The sequence below is a fragment of the Sciurus carolinensis genome, chromosome 6, assembly GCF_902686445.1.
Source record: "Sciurus carolinensis chromosome 6, mSciCar1.2, whole genome shotgun sequence".
Taxonomy (NCBI): Eukaryota; Metazoa; Chordata; class Mammalia; order Rodentia; family Sciuridae; genus Sciurus; species Sciurus carolinensis.
In genome coordinates, this window is record NC_062218.1 from 9847586 (window position 1) to 9869425 (window position 21840).

Below are 21840 nucleotides of genomic sequence, written 5' to 3' on the forward strand. Positions count from 1 at the left end.
TAATGCCTTTAGTCAATTTTAAGAAATTAAAAAGCATATGAATACACACTTCAGAGTTAAGTAGATTGCCATTTTGTTGTATGTCATGATGGTGTATGTCTAATGGTGTATGTCTTCATATGTTCTTTGTCTATTCCATACAATGTATCACTTTGGTTTACCTGTTGATAACCATGTTATCTAATGATCCTCATAGTCTCATAGATTTTGTTTTTCTGCAGTTAATCATATATAGTAACATATATATTAGGGGTTGCAATTTGCTCAGTTTGGGGGTTGCAGATATAGTTCAGTTTAGGGATTGGGGTGCAGCTCAGTGATACAGCCCTTGCCCAGCATGCATGAGGGCCTGGGTTTGATTCCAACATTGATAAAAGAAAAAAAATTGTTTTGCTTATTACAAAAATACCAAATTCTCATCCATATAATTAACAAATTTCATAAAATTATGAAAAAATCACAATGCCACCTCCCAGAACTAAAGAAGCTTGTTTAATTTCCTTCTCCTATTTTTTTTCTTGTGTTGAGACATTATATACAAGGGTCTATGCTCTTGTTAACCAAAAAATGTATTCTTGAACTTTTCTGTTGTTTTTCCACACACTTCCTAGTTTAAGATTGTAATATTCTTTGAGTAGCCAATTTTTTCATTTAATATATTTTGACTGCTATTACGTGATTTTTCTCATGGTAAATAAAAGTTCAATAAAGATTATTCTTTTCAAGTTGTTTGAAAAGATAGACACCCCATTGAGAACTAGATCAGATTCCTCTTCTGGATAGGAGGGAATAGCTCGAGTAAGCTCTATGCTTCTGCTGAGAATAACTAGAGATTTTGAATAAAGTACCGTAATATTTCCGTAAAGTATCAGAATCCTGCTGAAGCAAAAAGAACCAGAGGAGACAAGATCTCAGATGGGAAAGAAAGAGAAGGATAGAGCTGATACGGCACATCTGCTTTGCCTCCAGGAAGTTCTGCCAATCTGGACACAGTGAAAGAGGAGGCATTTTGAGGCTCTTTGTGGGTAGAGGGCCGCTGTCTGAGAGATGGTGGAGGAGCTTGTGTTGGTCTCACAGGACCCAAAATGAAACCTGAGCAATCAAGATGCCCCTAGAGAAAGAGCAGAGTACTGAGACTGAATGGCTGAGAGTGCTCTCAAAACTTCCTTAAAATATAAAGTTATAAAGTTGCCTAGAACTAAACAGCTAAGCATAAAGCAGCTGAAAAATCAGAGTCTAACTTTATTAATCTTTATGTAGAGGGGAAAAGCATTCACATTTTGCCTGAGATAGTGACCTTGGGAGACACATGAAGTTGTCAGTTCAAGACCCCAGAGGACTGCACCCTGAGAGCTGAGGTAAAGAGCAGAGGATGGACACTAGAGCTACTGCTGGCCCCAGGCCCATTCAGTGGTTAGAATAGGGGTGATTAGGTAATCTATCCACCTAGAGAAACAGGAGTGAACCCATTAGGGCAAACTTCCACAGTGGTTTATGTACGTTGCCCAACATTCAGTAAAGTTTATTATATAAGGGTAACAATAATCCTGCAGAACATGACCAATAACCAATTAATGAACAGATAATAGAAACAGACCCAAACGTGATATAGATATTAGAATTAGTAGACAAAATGTTTAAATGATAATGATCAATATCTTCACAAGACTACAGAAATGTAGGCAAAGATAGAAAAAAAGCACAAAAAGAGAGAAATTCACAAAAATATGGGAATTTATAAGAATGAATCCATGGAGAATCCCAGAACTCAGAGTAACAGAAATTAAAATTTCAATTTAAAATTAAAAATTTTATTTAAATTGCTACACATAAACATGTTCTAATGTCCATTCTATTGATTTATTCCATAAAATCAAACTTGTGTTGAGTTATAAAGCAAATAACAAGAAGTTTGAAGTGATGAGACTTATTAGAATATATTTTCTTACTGTAAGTACCCAAAAGGAAAGAGGAATTTCATTAATGCCACTTCATAAATGCACTCAGAAAGGTTGAATTGTTTAAGTGATAATAAACACAAGTATATAACAAAACCTGTGAGATGCAACGAAATTATTTTTAATATTATTATACCTGGTGAAATATACCTATGATACGCTGTTGCACACAGCGGATACTGCTCAAGTTAAGGCTTCTATCCTTGACAGTGAGGAGGCTGTAGAAGGACCTACTACTTTTTACACAGACTTTCTCCCGAGGAATATTTTCTGGTTTGCAGTGCTTTTGTAGAGCACACATACAAGAGTTGTGTTTTACTGGGACGCAGAAGGTAAGGACTAAAGCCTGGTTTTAATAAAGTGACGTTGACTTATGAGAGAGGGCACTGGAGGAGGAGGATCCTTTGAGACAGAAATAAAGATGTTTGGATAGAGATCCATCTCCCCACTAGGTCCTGTGATCAAACTCTCAATTCACGTGGATGGAACAAGACTCCAAGAAGTTAGGGAGAGTCAATGCTGAGAGGGAGGGAGCTGGAGAGATTGGGGAGTTTTGTCAGTGGAATGGAGATTTTGGTGGTCAGCCCCAACCAGATCAGAGAATACTTACAAACAGGCCAGAGTGAGTTGAGAGGTCAGAAAGGCCCTCTGCTATGGCGTTAAAGGCAGAATTGTGTTCTCTCCAAATGGATATGTCGAAGCTCTAATCCTCGGTGTGACTGTACTTGAGATGAGATCTTTAAAGAGGTAACAAAGGTTAAATGAGACGATGAGCTTCCAATAGCCTCCAATGTTAATGGTTCCAATAGAACCTCTGTCATTTTAGGAAGGGAAGAGACACCAGGGGTGCCTATGCACCCAGGATGGGTTCTTTGAGGGCAAAAGGTGAAGGTGGTCATCTACAAACCCAGGAGAGAGGCCTCAGAGAAATATGCCCTGCCAACACCTTGATGATAGTTGTTCCAACTCCTGTATGAACTTAAGTCACTGCTAAGTGGTATTTTGTTACAGCAGCTCCAGCACACTAATACTAAGAGTAAAGAAAAACCACAATTTAGGACTAAGGGCTACAAGCTATTAATATGGGAGAACACTAAGGTAGGATCTCTTTTTAAAAATCCTAAAGTTAGGTCTTATTTCTTTGGTAGCTTAACTATTTAACTGGCCTCAAACCTGCTGTCCTCCTGTCTCAGATGCCTGAGTCCCGGGGATGACAGGCATATGCCACAGCATCCTGTTGTTCAACATGTTACTGTAAATGTTAGTCAATGGAAGAAAGAACAGTCACAAAAATAGAAAGTACATTGAGAATAATAATGGCCACCTAAGGGTTTCCACATCCTGATCACTGCAACTTGTAAATACGTTTCTTACATAGCAAAATGGGTTTTACAGGTGTGACTGAATTTAAGGAACCTGAGATGGGGAGATTGTCATGGATTATCCAGGTGGGCTCAGTACAACCTCAGGGCCCTTATAAGTGAGAGAGTGAAGTCAGAGGGTCAGAGTGAGAAGATTTGCAGATACTGTGCTCTTGACATTGACCATGGAGGAAGTGGCCAGAAGCCAAGGAGAGAAACTGGCCTCTGAGGCTGGAAGGAAAGGGAAGTGGACTTTTCCTTGTTGTCTGTACAGTGAACCTCTTCCTGCCAATAGCTTGGTTTTAGGCCAGTGGAAGCCATTACGTATTTCTCCAAAATTGTAAGCTAATGAATACTTGCTCCTAGAAGCCATAGTATTAGTGGTAATTTATTATAGCAACAATAGGAAACTAAACCAGAAAGGATTGTATATATCCAAGATTAACAGTGCACGGATTTAATGTATGAATTTAGCAATAATAGTCAACTCGGTTGAGATGAATCAATTGTGTTTCTATAAACTTACAATAAACAGTTGAAAAATAAACAAATTTCTTAAGTACCATAGTTTCTTTAGTAGTTATATATATTCATGGTTATGGATTAGAAGAGTCAATACTGTTCAAATATCAATTCTCTGAAAATTAATTTTTATAGTCAGTGAAACAGCAACAAAAATCCTGGGATCTTAAAAATTGGCATGCTGATTCTATTATTTTTACAGTAGTAAAAAATACCCAGGATAATCAAGTCGATGTTGAATTTGAAGAATAAAGTTCCAGTATATTTTCAACCAGATACAAGATTTACTATAAATCTTTAGTAATTAATACTGTGATGTTTGCAGAAGAATAGATAAAGGACAAAGGAATGGGATAGAATTCAGAAACTGGCATACACGTATCGTCTCCTAACTCACGCCAAAAGTGTCATGGGTTGACAGAGTACAATCACAGAGGCAGGGTTAGGACCTAGTAAGTAAAGCACTTTTCTTTTGTGGAGTTGGAGAAGGGAGACATGTTGAAATGGAGCAGGGAAGGAAGCTTTCCTCCTGTGTCACAGAAGTTATTGCCAATACAAATTTTAGGGAAAAACTGTACAGATGCCCTTTGACTTAGAGTAGGGTTATGTCCTGATAAATTCACCATTAATTGAAAATAGCCTGTTGAAAATGCACTAAATACACCTAAGCTATCAAACATTACACCTTGGCCACAGAGCACAGGTGTTTCCCCTCAAATGAAGTGGCTGACTTGGAACCGCAGCTCACCGCAGGTCCAGCTCATTGCTGCTGCCCAGAGTGTGAGGAAGTATCCTTCCCCCGCCATGGGAAAGATCAAAATTCAAAGTTGGAAGTACAGATCACTTTATCTTTTTGTGCCATCATAAAAGTTAAAAAAAAAGAAACAGCAAGTCAAACTGCTGGTGCATGCTTGTAATCCCAGCGACATGGGAGACTGAGCAGGAAGATTGCAAGTTCAAGACTGTCAGCAAGGTAGACCCTATCTCAAAATAAAAACTTAAAAAAAAGGACTGGGGGTGTGGCCCAATGGTAAAGCTCACCTGGAATTCAACTCCTAGTACTATAAAAAACAAAGCAAAACCCCAAAAACTGGAAGTCAAAGCCTTGGCTGTTGGAGACTCATCTGCACATAGACTGACCAGTGCCCTTGGAGGGCAGTGTGGACCATCAGGAGTACCGTGTCTTGTCAGGACAAAGATTGCCACTTCACCAGGGAAGATTCTGTAGCCTTTGTCAGGTCTCAGTTCTTAGGATGATTCACAAGTAGTAGATGGAAGTTGTTTCATTCTTTCTACTTCATGAATATCCGTAGATCGATTCACTTTGAAGTCTGCTGATCATACATGAAGTATAGAATATTTATAATTCATAAATAGAAACATGTGAAACATAAAAATAAAAAAGAAGAATATAATCATAGAAATAATCATAGTTATGATTACATTAAGTAAGTAGTTTTGTGATGTCCATATCCCCCTATCAATTTTGCAAAATCTTTTCCACTTATGATAATCAATGCAGGTTCGAAGGGAGAGATGCTGGTGGAATGCCCTTTGTCTCTCTGTTTCCAGGGGGCTGGTTTGAAATACATGTCAACATTCTGAAGAGCATCCCAAACTTAGTCTATTTTATGGAAAATTATTTTGAAGGACTCGTTTTGTTTCTATTAAGCAGGGCATGAGAAAGATCTTTCATTGGTAAGTCAGAGCAGTAACATAGATGTTAATTTGCCATGGTATGAGATAGTCTCAGATGTCTAGAGTGTCTCTTGCCCCATACTAAATTACCCCAGTTGCTGACATTTAGCTATCATGAAGCAAGAACTTATTATCAATATAGGTTAAGTGAGTGTCTGGTTCAGGTCACACATGCGCGCGCGCGCACACACGCGCACACACACAAACACGTGATTCCTTCTGTAACAGAAGTTCTTGTACTAGAAGAAATGAAAAGAGGACTTTTCTAGCTTTATTTTTGTAGAACATATTATAAAATAATTTGTTAAAGAGATAAATGAGAATGAAAAATACTAAGATATCAAGCTGGGCATGTAAGAAAAGACAAAGAATTGAAAGACAGCATGAAGTCTCAAAGTATATTTTAGGAGATGAATACAAGAGTCTAAAATTAAGAAAATGAATTCACTGTAGAGAAATACAATACAGAGTCTTTCCCTTAGGTCAAAATAAGGGCATGAACAAGTTCAGGTGAGGAGACTGTGGACTCTGAACTGATTCCACCTGCCTGGGCTGCCCTGGCCACTCCCAGTCCTTGGAAACTGAACCCATTTGTTCAATCTGTTCAGGGAAATTTCCCTTCACCATCTTCAAAGGAAGGCTGAATTTCCTAACTGTGGCTGGCTGGAGCTAATCCTGTGCAGAGGTGAACATCTGTCAGTCTACTGTGCCTCCCAGAAACCTGAGACTATGTGACTCCCCACATGTGAGTTTTCCTACTGCCTCCTTCAGTGACCACCTAAAATTCAAGTCCTCTGGTCAAGTTGCTTTTTATTGTTACCCTCTCGCAATTCTGTAATCTTCCCTGGGAATTCTGGCTTAAATATGAATTTAAGAAACCCTGAATTATTTCTTTATAGTTTTTAATTTTACTATTAAAAATCCATTCATTTGTGCAAATTACTGAGACTTTTCTTTGGGTTAAAATTTAGGTGTTAAATCTAAGTTTCATAATTTTCAAACTTACATATGATTTATCATTGTTCATCATTAAGCATAAATCACTCCTGTTTACCTACATTGTTCAGTATATGGAAGTCTTGAGAAGGCATTTAAATACCAACTTTAATAAATTAAGTTTACAGTAGCTGTTATTTTACACTGAGAATAGTAGACCAAATAGTGCTTAATTCAGTTCACTTTAGTTAAAGCTAAAGGCCATTCTTTGCTCTACTTTCCACATATGACAGAAAATATTCACCTGACCTTCTGAGTCTGGTTTATTTCATGTAGCAAGATATTCTCCAATTCCATCCAAATGTCAGGATTTCATTCTTCTTTGTAGCTAAATAAATCTCCATTTTGTATATATGTCATAATTTCTTCATCCAATCATCTATTGAGGGACATCTAGGCTTTCTGTAACTTGGCTATTGTGTGAGGGACATCTAGACTTTCCGTAACTTGGCTATTGTGAATTGTGCTGCTATAAACATTGGTATGCATGAATAACTATAGTATGCTGATTTTAGTTCTTTTGGATAAATATTAAGGAATGGTATAGCTGGGTCATATGGTGGTTCCATTCCTACTCTTTTGAGGAATCTCCAAACTGCTTTCCAAAGTAGTAGTACTAATTTGTAGTCAGTCCCACCAACAATGTACAAGTGTACATTTTCCCTCACATCCTCACCAGCAATCATTTGTATTCTTGATGATTGCCATTCTAATTACTGTAAGATAGTTTTTTATTTGTTCTAATTAGGTATACATGATGGTAGAATGCATTTTGACACAGCATACCTAAATGTAACATAACTTCTCATTCTTGTCCATGATACAGAATCAGACTGGTCATGTAATCATATATGTACATAGGGTGATGATGTCTGATTCATTCTACTATCCTTCCTACCCTCAAGCCCCCTCCTCTCCCTTCACTCCCCTCATCTAAAGTAACATTATTCTTCCATAGCATCACTCCCCTTGTGAATTAGCATCCACATAGTAGAGAAAACATTCGGCCTTTGGTTTTGGGGGATTGGCTTATTTCACTTAGCATGATATTCTCCAGCTCCATCCATTTACTGGCAAATGTCATAGCTTCTTTCTTCTTTAAAGCTGAGTAATATTCAATTGTGTATATATAACACATTTACTTTATCCATTCAAATGGTGAAGGACATCTAGGTTGGTTCCGTAATTTAGTATTGTGAATTGAGCTGCTGTAAACATTGATGGGACTATATCACTATAATATGCTGATTTTAAGTCCTGAGGAGTGGAATGACTGGATCAAATGGTGGTTTCATTCCAAGTTTTCTGAGGAATCTCCATATTGCTTTCCATAGTGGTTTCATCTCACCTACAATGTATGAGTGTACCTTTTCCCCCACATCCTCATCAACACTTATTGTTGCTTGTAGTCTTGATAATTGCCTTTCTGACTGAGGTGAGATGAGATCTTAGAGTAATTTTGATTTGTATTTCACTAATTGCTAGAGATGTTCAGCATTTTTTCATATATTTGTTGACCAATCATATTTCTTCTTCTGTGAAGTGGGCTTTTTGTTTTTTTGATGTTTTCTGAGTTCTTTATATATCCTGCTCTATCTGAGGTGCATGTGGTAAAGATTTCCTCCCATTCTGTAGGCTCTCTCTTCACTTATTGTTTGTTCCCTTTGCTGAAAAGAAGCATTTTAATTTGAATCCTTCCCATTTAATGATTCTTGATTTTACTTCTTGTGTTATAAGAACCTTGTTAACAAAGTCAGTTCCTAAGCTGACATGGCGAAGATTTGGGCCTACTTTGTCTCCTGTTAGGCACAGGATCTTTGATTCACTTTAAGTTGAGTTTTATGCGGGGTGAGAAGAATTTCATTTCATTTTGTTATATATGGATTTCCAGTTTTCTCCAGCACCTTTCATTGAAGAGGCTATCTTTCCTCCAGTGAAGGTTTTTGGCACCTTTGTCTAGTATGAGATAACTGTATATATGTGGTTTTTCTCTGTGTCTTTTTATTTTGTACCATGGGTCTATGTGTCTGTTTTGGTGCCAGTACCATGCTGTTTTTGCTACTATGGCTCTGTAGTATAGTTTAATGTCTGGTATTATGATGCCTCCTCCTTCAGTTTTCTTGATAAGATTGCTTTGGCTAGTCTGGGTCTCTTATTTTTACAAATGAATTCATGATTGCTTTTTCCATTTCTATGAAGAATATCATTGGAATTTTAATAGGAATTGCATTAAATTTGTATAATGTTTTTGGTAATATGGTCATTTTGACAATATTAATTTTGCCTATCCAAGAGTATGGGAGATCTTTCCACCTTCTATGTTTTTTTTTTTTTTTTTAGTGTTCTGTAGTTTTCATTGTAGAGGTCTATTCACCTCTTTTGTTAGAATGGATTCCCAAGTTCTTTTTTTTTTTTTTTTTTTTTTTTTTTTGGAGACTATTGTAAATATTGTAGTTTTCCTAATTTCTCTTTCAGAGGATTCATCACTGATATATAGGAATGTGTGTGATTTATGGGTGTTGATTTTATATATTGTTACTTTGCTGAATTCATTTATTAGTTCTGGAAGTTTTCTGGTGGAAAGTTTTTTGGATCTTCTAAATATAGAATCATGTTGTCAGCAAATAGTGATACTTTGAATTCTTCTTCTCCTATTCATATCCCTTTAATTTCTTTCTTCAATTGCTTTGGCTAGAGTTCCCAGGATTATGCTGAATAGAAGTGGTGATAGAGGACATCCTTGTGTTGTTCCATTTTTTGAAGGAATGTTTTCAATTTTTTCCATTTATAATGATGTTGGGCATAGGCTTAGATGGATGTGAGGTTTTACAATGTTGAGGTATGTTCCTACTAACCCGAGTTTTTCTAGTGTTTCGAGCATGAGGGGTGCTATATTCTGTCAAATGATTTTTTTGCATCTGTCAAGATGATCATATGATTCTTTTCTTTAAGTCTATTGATGTGATGAATTACATTTATTGATTTACATATGTTGAACCAATATTGCATTACTGGGATAAGCCCCACTTGTTCATGGTGCACTGTTTTTTGATGTTTTTATGTGGAATTTGCCACAATTTTATTGAGAATTTTTGCATATATGTTAATCAGGGATATTGGTCTGAAGTTTTCTTTCCTTGATGTGACTTTGTCTGGTTTTGTTTCAGGGTGACACTAACCTCATAGAATGAGTTTGGAAGGGTTCCCTCCTTTTCTACTTCATGGAATAATTTGAGGAGTATTAGTGTTAATTCTACTTTGAAGATCTTGTATAATTTGACTGCAAGACAATCTGGTCCCAGGCTTTTCTTTGTTGGTAGGCTTTTGATGGCGTCTTCTATTTCATTCTTGATATTGATCTGTTTAAATTGTGTATTTCCTCCTGATTCAGTTTGGATAGGTCATATGTTTCTAAAAATTTGTTGATGCAGATTTTCTATTTTTCAGAGTATAAATTTTCAAAATAGTTTCTAATTATCTTCTGTATTTAAATAGTGTCCGTTGTGATATTACTTTTTTATCACAAATTTTAGTAATTTAGGTTTTCTCTCTTTTTCTCTTTATTAGCATGGTCAAGTGTTTACCAATTTTATTTATTTTTTTCAAAAAAACAAATTTTTATTTAGTCAAGTTTTTAAGAATTTTTTTGTTTCAATTTCATTTATTTAAGCCCTCATTTTGATTATTTCCTGTCTTCTGTTTTTCGTGTTGATTTGTTCTTCTTTTCCTAGGACTTTGAGATATAAAGTTAGATCATTTATTTGTTGGCTTTTTATTCTCTTAATAAATAATCTCAATGCAATGAACTTTCCTCTTAGTACTGACTTCATGGTGTCCCAGATATTTTGGAATGTATCAGTATTCTCACTTACCTCTAAGTATTCATTCATTTCATCCATGATTTCTTCTACTATCCATTCATCATTCAATAGTGTATTATTTAGTCTCCATGTGTTAGAGTAGCTTCTACTTTTCATTTTATCATTGATTTCTAATTTCAGTCCATTATGATCTGATAGAATGGAAGGTATTATCTCCATTTGTTTATATTTACTAAGAGTTGCTTTGTGCTCTGTTTTAGAGATGGATCCATGTGCTATTGAGAAAAAAGTATATTCATGCCTTGATGGATGAAATATTCCATATATATCTGTTAAGTCTAAATTATTGATTGTATCACTTAGTTCTATAGTTTACTAAGTTTTTGTTTAGAGGATCTGTCCAGTATTGAGAGAGCTGTGTTAAAGTCACCCATTATTATTGTGTTGTGGCCTATTTTATTCTTGAAATGGAGAAAGGTTTGTTTGATGCATGTAGATGCTCCATTCATTGGGGCATAAATATATATGATTCTTATGTCTTGTTCATGAATAATTTCCTTAAGCTGTATGAAATGTTCTTCTTTGTCCCTTCTGACTAACTTTGGCTAGAAGTTCACTTTATCTGATATGAGGATGGAACCCCCTGCTTGTTTATGTGCTCCACGTGAGTGATATGTATTTTCCCATCCTTTCACCTTCAGTCTGTTGATGTTTTTGCCTCTGAGGTAAGTCTCCTGGAGACAGCATGTTGTTCAATATTGTTTTTTAATCCAATCTGCCAGTCTGCCAGTCTGTACCTTTTGATGAATGAGTTTAATTCATTAATAGTCATTATGATTATTGAGATGTGATTTGTATTCCTGGTCATTTTGGTTTATTTCTGGTTTTTAATTTGACTTAGTTTCTCCTTTGTCTTTTCCTTTAGTTCCTCCCTCTACTGTTTTTCTTTTTAAATTTCCTCCTAATGGTATATTTTGCTGAGAATGTTCTTTAGTAGGTTTTCTAGTTGTGAATTCTTTTAACCTTTGTTTATCATGGAATGTTTTTATTTCATCTTCAAATCTGAAGCTTAATTTTGCTGTATATAAAATTCTTTGTTGGCATCCATTTTCTTTCAGAGCTTAGTATATATTTTTTCAGGACTTCCTAGCTTTGAGGACCTGGGTTAAGAAAGCAGTTGAGATCCAAGTTGATTTCTCTCTATATGTAATTTTATACTTTTCTCTTGTGGCCTTTAAAATTCTATCTGTATTCTGTATGTTAGGCATTTTCGTTATGATGTGTCTTGGTGTGGATCAGTTGTAGTTTTGTACATTTGGGGTCCTATAAACCTCTTGTATTTGATTTTCCATGTCATTCTTCAGGTTTGGGATATTTTCTGACATTAATTCATTCAAAAATGTGTGCATTCCTTTGGTTTGCATCTCTGTGCCTTCCTCTCCCAGTAAATCTTAAATTTGGCCTTTTCATGTCATCCCAAAATTCTTGGAAGTTCTCTTTATGGTTTCTTACCATCTTCTCTGTGTGGTCAACTTTATTTTCAAGATTATATATTTTGTCTTCATTGCCTGAGGTTATGTCTTCCAAGTGGTCTAGTCTGTTGGTGATAGTCTCCATTGGATTTTTTTTAATTAAAAATTTATTCTAATTAGTTGTGACAGTAGAATGCATTTATACATTTTGATAAATCATACATAAATGGACTGTAATTTCTCATTTTTCTGATTGTACATCTTGTAGAATCATATCAGTCATGCAGTCATTATGTCATAAGGTAATGATGTCTGTTCACTCTCCCATCCTTCCTATCCCCATACTCCTTCCCCTCCCATCACTCCCCTCTACCTAATGTGAAGTAACTCTATTCTTCCCTAGCCCCACCCCCCTTACTGTGAATTAGCATCCACATATCAGAGAAAACATTGGCCTTTGGCTTTCTGGGTTTGGTTTATTTCACTTAATATAATATTCTACAACTCCATCTATTTACCAGCAAATGCCATAATTTTATTCTTCTTTAAGGCTGAGTAATATTCCATCATATATAAATATACCACATTTACTTTATCTATTCATCTGTTGAAGGGCACCTAGGTTGGTTTCATAATTTAGTTATTGTGAGTTGAGCTGCAATAAATATTGATGTGGCCATTGAATTTTTAACTTGATTTATGGATTCTGTTTGATTTTTTTTCATAATCTCTCTTTATTGAAGTGATCTTTCACCTCCTGATATTTATCTCTGATTTCACTCCTTACGTTATCCTTTATGTCGTGAATCAGTTTAACTATGTACCTTCTGAACTCCTTTTCTGATGTTTCTTCTACTATGTTGTCAATGAATTTTGTTATTGGATCATCTTGGTTTGTTTGGGGCACTCTGTTCCCTTGTTTTTTCATGATGTTCCTGCGTCTTTCCTTCTAGCAGTGTGGATCTGAGGGAGTACATTTTCTATCATGTAGACTTATAGTGTCCCTGAAGGTTTCCAGTACCTCACCTTTAAGGGAGAGATCAATATTAATAGCACCCAATGCAAACAATATATAAACTTAAAATAAATAGCTCCCATTAAAATGGCAGGCACTTCTCTCCCAGGAAGTCCCAAGGCTGAGTGCTGTTCCATATGTGGCAGATGAGGACCAGGTGCTGCGAGCACTGGGCCAGGCTGGTGACCTGGGAGACGTTGGGTCCTGGGGGTTAGAGAGCTAGAGGACCTTTTTGAGTGCCTGACTGATGCCAGACTGGTGAAACCAGGGGATCGGTGGATGCTGCACTGGGGAGGGAGTCAGGGACTGGACTGACTAGGTGCTAGGACTCAGTGAGTGCTGGCCCACGTGGGCCCCAGGAACTTAGTGGGTGCAGGACTTGACTGACTGGGCAAACAAAGAAGAAGATGCCCCCACACCCTTCTCCAAGCTTCCCATCTGCTGTAGCCTACCCTCCTCAGGAATCACAGAGCTAGGAGAGCCTGGCTTTCTCCAGCCTCTGCAGCAAGACGTTCGTGGTCAGCACACCTAACAGGGAGATCCCAGGTGTCACCAAATCTGCAAGAACCTTGATGATGTACCTCCAGGCCCTGTCCAGCATCCCTAGATGGAGGCAGCTGGGTCCTGAGATGGCAATGGAAGTGGTGGTGATGACCCAAGATGGAGGAGGCTGCACCCAGAGATGGGGCAGTGGTGGTGGGTGGCAATGCCACAGTGAGATAGTTTTGATTTGCATTTCCCTGATTGTTAAGATGTTGAACATTTTCTCATATATTTGTTGATTATTTGGATTTCTTCTTTTGAGAAATGTCTGCTCAGATCATTTTCCCATTTATTGATTGGGTTCTTTGCTTTCTTTGGCATTAAGTTTTTTGAGTTCTTTATAAATTTTGGTCACTCCATCAGAAGAATAACTAGTTAAGATTTTCTCCCAATCTATAGATTCTTTCTTCATACTCTTGTTTTAAAAATTTTTAATTTGTTCTAATTAGTTGTATATGACAGTAGAATGTGTTTATATATTTTGATAGTTCATACATACTCTTAATGATTTTTCTTTTGTGCAAATGCTTTTTAATTTGAGGCCATCCCACTTCCTGATTCTTGGTTTTGTTTCTTGACCTTAAAAGGTCTTACTAGGGAAATTGGTGCTTGTGCCAAAATGTTGGAGTGTTGACTCTGTGTTTTCTTCTAGCACTTGTAGTATTTCTGATCTAATTTTTAGATCTTTGGGCTACTTTGTGTTGATTTCTATGCAGTTTGAGAAAGAGGTATCTTGTTTCATTTTTCTACAAATGGATATCTAGTTTTCTAAGCAACAGTCGTTTAAAAGACTATCTTTTCTCCAACTTTTGTTTCTTTAGCTTTTGTACTAAATTTTATTTATTATCTTTTTTATTTGATCTTTTAAAATATGTGTGACTGTAGAATGTATTTTGACATATTATACATATATAGTATATGACTTATTCTAATTAGGATACCATTCTTGTGGTTGTACATGATGTAGAGTTTCCCTAATCCTTTCTTCATATATGAACATAGGAAAATTATGTCTGATTCATTCTACTGCCTTTCCTTATCTCATCTCCTTTCCCTTCCCTTCATTCTCCTTTGTCTAATCCAGTGAAATTCTCTTCTTCTTCCCCTGACCATAGCATCCACATATCAGAGAGAACATTCATTCTTTAGTGTTTTGGGACTAGTTTATTTCACTTAGCATGATAATCTCCATATCCATCCATTTACAGGCAAATGTCTTAAAGTCATTCTTCTTTATGGCTGGGTAATATTCAATTGTGTATATAGACCACATTTTCCTTATCCATTCATCTGTTGCAGGATACCTAGTTTGGTTTCATGGCTTTGCTATTGTGAATTGATCTGCTATAAACAGTGATGTGGTTGTGTCTTGGTAGTATGCTGATTTTAAGCCCTTTCTCCAACATGTTTTTGGCACCTTTGTTGAGCACCAGATGACTATATCTATGTCTTCTATTTGATTCTATTGGTCTCCATATCTGTTTGTATGCCAATGCTGTGTTGTTTTTGTTACTACATCTCTACTATCATTTGAAATGAGGTATTCTGATGTCTCCAGCATAGCTGTTATTGATCAGTATTGCTTTGATATTCTGGGCCTTCCATTCTTCCATAGAATTTTAGGACTGCTTATTTCCATTCTATAAACAGGATCAACTAAATAGATGCATAAAAACTTTTAGCAAAACCCAACATGCTAAAAAACACCCATTCATGCTAAAAACTGAAGAAACTAGGAATATAGGAAATGTTCCTCAACATCATAAATGTTCCTCAACATCATAAATGCTATATGTGGAGAAAATCTGAAAACACTTACCTAAAATGAGGAACAAGACAAGAATGCCCTGTGTCACCTCTCCTATTCAACATAGTTCTTGAAACTCTACTCAGAGCAATCAGGCAAGAAAAAATAAATAAAGGGATACAAATAGAAATGCAAGAAGTCATATTATCCTTGTTTGTGGGTGACATAATCCTATACGTGGAGGTCCTAAAACACCCCACCAGAAGATTTCTAGAACTGGTAAGCAAATTCAGCAAAGTAATAGGGTATAAGACCAGCATATACAAGTCAATTATTTTTCCATACTTCAAAAACAAATCTGCTAAGAAAGAAATCAGGAAAACAATCCCATTCACAATAGCCTAATAAAAAAATAAAATAAAATACTTGAGAATAAAAGAGCTCTATATTGAAAATTATTTAACTCTGAAGAAAAAAATTTAAGAAGACATTAGAAAATGAAAAGACCTTCTATGTTCTTCGACAAAATCAATATTGTCAAAATGTGCATGTTACCAGAAGTAAAGATTCAGTGCAATCCCCATCTAAGTAATCAAGAGTCATATATTTATTTCCTTATTTATTGGTACCAGGGATTGAACTGAGGGACTCTCAACCACTGAGCCACATCCTCAGTCCTATTTTATATTTTATTTAGAGACAGGGTCTCACTGAGTTCCTTAGCACCTCACTTTCACTGAGGCTGGTTTTGAAATTGTGATCCTCCTGTCTCAGCCTCCCAAATTGCTGGGATTACAGGTGTGCAACGTGAGATCTGGCAAAGTACGCCAGATAATGCTGAGCATTTGAGTGATGGGAAAACCTTTGCTTTGTGTTGAGAATGGTTGGAGCCCATGGAGAGTTTCGTCCAGGTGCATGGTAAGACCTGATTTAGGGCCTACGTGGAGAATTCTGGTCACTGTGTGGGGAACAGGATACGGGCAGGCAAGTATGTGTTAGGATACTCTGGAACATACCAGGACAACGATAATGGTAACAAGGATGAGACTACTACCAGTAGAGGTAAGATTAGAAAGAGGTATGAGACCCAGGATTTTCCAGTGACAGCAAGCTTCATTGAGTGGTGTCCTCAGGGTCTGCTCCTTGTGATGTGGCATTAAACAAGATTGTAAAACTCTTCCTTCTTCCAGGCAACAGTGTATGCTGAATTGACCAAATACGGACGAAAATGGAAGTGGTGGCAAAGGAAATGGACCCCACCCATGGGTCCCACAAAGGATGATATTTCAGCATCTTGCAGTGTATCCAATCCCATTCTGCTGGTGGTGGTAATGGAGGGAGGCGTTTTTGCTGGAAAGCAATTCTCTATGAATCTTTACATGTTTCTGCGTGAATGGGACTTTCTGAGAGAAAATTACTGGTAACCTGAGTTAAAGAATAGTTGAGTTTAAATAGGCCTTAGAAGCTACGTATGGCCTGGGGCTTATTTGCTTTCTTTCTAGTATAGTGAACTCTGATCCTAACTCCCCTGGGGCTGCTGGCTTGTATTAAAAGGTAGAGACCATCTCTTCCTCTCCTATGGTGGACACTTGTCAACATGACTTGGATCCTTATAGGAAGAGATCAGAACACAGCCATGCAGAGCAAAGACAAGTCAAGGAGAGATACTTCAGAAGAAACTGACCTTCAAAGTAAGACTTTCAGCCTTTAGAATTGTGAGAAAAATAAATATTGTGGAAACCACCCATTCTATGGTACTTAGATGTGGCAGATCCAGCTAATAATACAATGTGTATGAGAATATATTGTCCACAAGTCTAATCAGATTTTTTCTGCTGTTGGTAGCTAACTGTGAAAGAGACAAGGACTCCGACCTTCATGAACAGAGAGCAGTTTGGAACTCTTGAAACAAGGCAGGGCATTTCTGGTCTGGAAATGGAGCTTGTAATTTTTTTATTTGAGAAAGTTCTCCATATTGATTCTTCCTAAGCTCAGTCTGTCATTTACCTGATTGGAGTATTCTTATAATCTCATGTAATTAGGGCTCCTGTATGAAGTGACAAAGTCCTGCCCTTAGACACATGGATGCTACTTGGGTTCTGTCAAGTGGAATCCTGTTGTGGAGTGCTGACTTTTCCCTGTGAAGTGCAGCATTTGCAGAACAGTGGTCCATAGTGAGAATATCAATTAGCTGCTATCTGGTGTAAGAGACAGGGTAGAAGACTGAGTAAATGGCACACATAATTTTATAACTTGGGTCATGATTATTTCACTTTTGCATCAGAGAAAATGGTTTCATAGATCATATAAATGTCGACCTGACATACACAAAGTGAAAGTAATAGTGAAATTAAAAATGAAATCTACACAGGAAAACTGAGGTTGACCTACTAGATTGTGTGGATAGGAGGGAAAGTAGAGAACTGAGAAAGGATTAGAATTAGAAGAACAAATATGACCAACAACCTTGAATCACACACTAATGACATAAACCAACAACCTAGCCTCTCTCATCATTTATAAGAGTTGCTGGTGGAAATTCGTTTGGACTTTCTCAATTGACAATGAAGTAAACATATCTCAATAATAACCCTGAATGTTAATGGACTGAACTCATCAATCAAAGACTTGCAGATTGGATTAAAAAGAACAATTGTACTGTTAACACGCAGAATAGATAAACGCCTCCCATTTGAAATCTTCTGTATGTTTATTATTGTTAGTTTTTATAAATCTCACTACTCTGGTTGGGAATTCTGGTTCGAAGTTTGAAAGAAGTATTAATAGTGGACAGCTTACTCAGTTCCAGATCATAATATTTTTAAGAAGGTACCATGAGTTATGATGGTTGGTATGAGATTTTGCATGATCGGGTCATAATTTTTGGTGTCCTTTTTCATGACGTTTCACTGTCTAGAATGATCTTCTTCAATTCACTCTCTCTTCTACTTGATCGGATTATTTGGGGCAACAAAGCTTCTTTTAGATCCAGGCTGCTGCTGTTGTTGTTCGTCTTCTTCTTTTTCTTCTTCTTCTTTTCTATTTGGCAAAGGGTTCCTTGGTGTCTTTAAGAAAGTCTTAGTGAAAATAAAAAGTGAAAACTATCAAAAGGAAGAATTACACCAACAGAATAGTCAAAGGAGAAATTAAGTCAAATTAAAAGCAAGGAATAAAACAAAATGACCAGGAATACAAATCATATCTCAAAAATAACCTTAATGTTAATGGCCTAAACTTATCAATCAAAAGACATAATTTTGCAGATTGGATTAAAAAACAAGACCCAAGAGACTCAACTCATAGGCAAAGACATCCAAAGACTAAAGGTGAAAGAATGGAAAAAAATGTACCACTCATGTGGACTGCATAAGCAAGCAAGGGTTTCCATTCTCATAGCAAATGAAGTGGAAGTTAAGCTAAAGTTAATCAGAAGGGACAAAGAAGGTTATTTCATTCTATTGAGGGGAATTGCACATCAGCAAGACATAATGATTGAAATATTTATGCCCCAAACAATTGAGCATCTATCTACATCAAGCAAACACTTTTTAATTTCAAGAATCAAATAGAACATAACAAAATAATACTGGGTGACCTTAACATACCTCTCTCAAAACTGGACAGATCTTCTAAACAGAAACTAAATAAACTGTAGAATTAAATGATACAATCAATAATTTACACTTAACAGACACATATGGAAGATTTCATCCATCAAGGAGTGAATATGCTTTTTTCTCAGCAGCACATGGATCCATCTCTAAAACAGACCAAACTTATGCCACAAAGCAACTCTTAGTAAATACAAACAAATGGAGATAATACCTTGCATTCTATCAGATCATAATGGACTGAAATTAGAAATCAACAATAAAATAAAAAATAGAAGCTACTCTAACACATGGAGACTAAATAATACATTATTGAATGATGAATGGATAGTAGAAGAAATCATGAATGAAATGAACAAATACTTAGAGGTAAGTGAGAATACTGATACAATATTCCAAAATATCTGGGACATCATGAAGTCAGTACTAAGAGGAAGGTTCATTGCATTGAGATTATTTATTAAGAGAATAAAAAGTCAAAAAATAAATGACCTAACACTACATCTTAAAGTTCTAGGAAAAGAAGAACAAATCAACACCAAAAACAGTAGAAGACAGGAAATAATTAAAATCAGAACTTAAATAAATGAAATTGAAACAAAAGAAACAATTGAAAAACTTGACAAAACGAAAAGTTGGTTCTCTGAAGAAAATCAGTAAAATTGACAAATGTTTAACCATACTAACAAAGAGAAAAAGAGAGAAAACCCAAATTACTAAACTATGGAATAAAAAAGGAAATATCACAATGAACAAAACCAAAATACAGAAGATAATTAGAAACTATTTTTAAAATTTATACTCTAATAAAATAGAAAATATTGAAGATACTGACAAATTTCTAGAGACATATGACCTACAAAAATTGAATCAGGAGATCATACTTGATTTGAACAGAACAATTTCAAGCAATGAAATAGAAAATACCATCAAAAGCCTACCAATTAAGAAAAGCCCAGAAACAGATGGATTCTCAGCCAAGTTCTACAAGACCTTCAAAGAAGAATTAACACTACTCCTCAAATTATTCCATGAAGTAGAAAGGGAGGGAACCCTTCCAAACTCATTGTATGAGGCTAATATCACCCTGATACCAAAACACATCAAAGACACATCAAGGAAAGAAAACTTCAGAACAACATCTCTGATAATCATAGATGCAAAAATTGTCAATAAAATTCTGGCAACTTGCATACAAAAGCATATTAAAAAATAATGCACCGTGATCAAGTGAGGTTCATCCCAGGGAAGCAAGGTTGGTTCAACATACGGAAATCAATAAATATAATTAATCTCATCAATATATTTAAAGATAAGAATCATATGATCATCTCAATAGATGCAGAAAAAGCATTTGACAACAGACAGCACCACTTCATGTTCAAAACACTAGAATAACTAGGGATAGTAGGAACATACCTCAACATAGTAAAAGTCATATATGCTAAACCCAAGGCCAACATAATTCTAAACAGAAAAAAATTAAAAGCATTCCCTCTAAAAATTGGAGCAAGATAAGGATGCCGTCCATCACAACTTTTATTCAACATTGTCCTTGAAACTCTAGCCAGAGCAATTAGACAGAAGAAAGAAATTAAGTGTATAAAAATAGGTAAAGAATAACTCAAACTATCATTATTTGCCGATGACAAGATTCTATTACAAAATCCAAAAATTTCCACCAGAAAAAGTCTACAACTAATAAATGAGTACAGCAAAGTAACAGGATATAAAATCAATAAACATAAATCAAATGGATTCCTATATATCAGGAATGAATCCACTGAAAGAGAAAAAAAAGAAAAAAGAAAACTACGCCATTCACAGTATCCTCAAAAAAAAAAAGAAAGAAAGAAAAAAAAAAGAGAACTTGGGAATCAATCTAACAAAAGAGAAGAAAGACCTCTACAATGAGAACTACAGAACACTAAAGAACGACATTGAAGAAGAAATTAGAAGATGGAAAGATCTCCCCTGCTCCTGGATAGAAAGAATTAATGTTATTGAAATGACCATACTACCATAAGCATTATACAAATTTAATTCAATTCCTGTTAAAAATCCCAATGATATTCTTCATAGAACTAGAAAAAGCAATCATGTAATTCATTCAGAAAAATAAAAGACCCAGAATAGACAAAACAATCACTAGCAAGGAAAATGAAGCAGGAGACATCACAATACCAGACTTCAAACTGTAGTATAGAGCTATAGTAATAAAAACAGCATGGTACTGGCACCAAAACAGTCATGTATACCAAGGGTACAGAATAGAAGACACAGAGACAAACCCACATAAATACAGGTATCTCCTACTAGACAAAGGTGCCAAAAACATACACTGGAGAAAGGACAGCCTACTCAACAAAACGGTGCTGCAAAAAATGGAAAGCTATGTGTAACAAAATGAAATTATACATTTACCTTTCACCCTGCACAAAACTCAAGTCAAAGACTTAGGCACTAGAACAGAGACTCTGTAACTACTAGAAAAAAAAAAAAAAGTATGCCCAAGACTTCATCATGTCGGCTTAGGAGCTGACTTCCTTAACAAGACACCTGAGGTGTAAGGAAGTAAATCAAGAATCAATAAATGAGATGGATTCAAAATAAAAAGCCTATGATGTCTAATTATTCCAGCACCATTTGTTGAAAATACCATTTTTTCTCTAATAAATTTTAAGACTTTGCAAAAAAAAAAAAAAAAAAAACCAGAAAACAAAAAAACAAACTGCTTCTTGTCACCAAAAGAAATAATCAATAATGTGATGAGACAGCCTGCAGATTGGGAGAAAATCTCTACCACATGCACCTCAGATAAAACATTAATCTCTAGGATATATAAAGAACTCAAAAAACTTAACACCAAGAAACAGATAACCCAATCAATAAACGGGCAAAGGAACTGAACAGAGACTTCACAGGGAAGATATAAAAACAATGAGTATATATATAAAAAAAAGTTCAACATCTCTAGCAATTAAAGAAATGCAAATTAAAACTACTCTAAGATTTCATCTCACTCCAATCAGAATGGCAATTATCAAGAATACAAGCAACAATAAATGTTGGCAAGAATGTAGGGAAAAATGTACA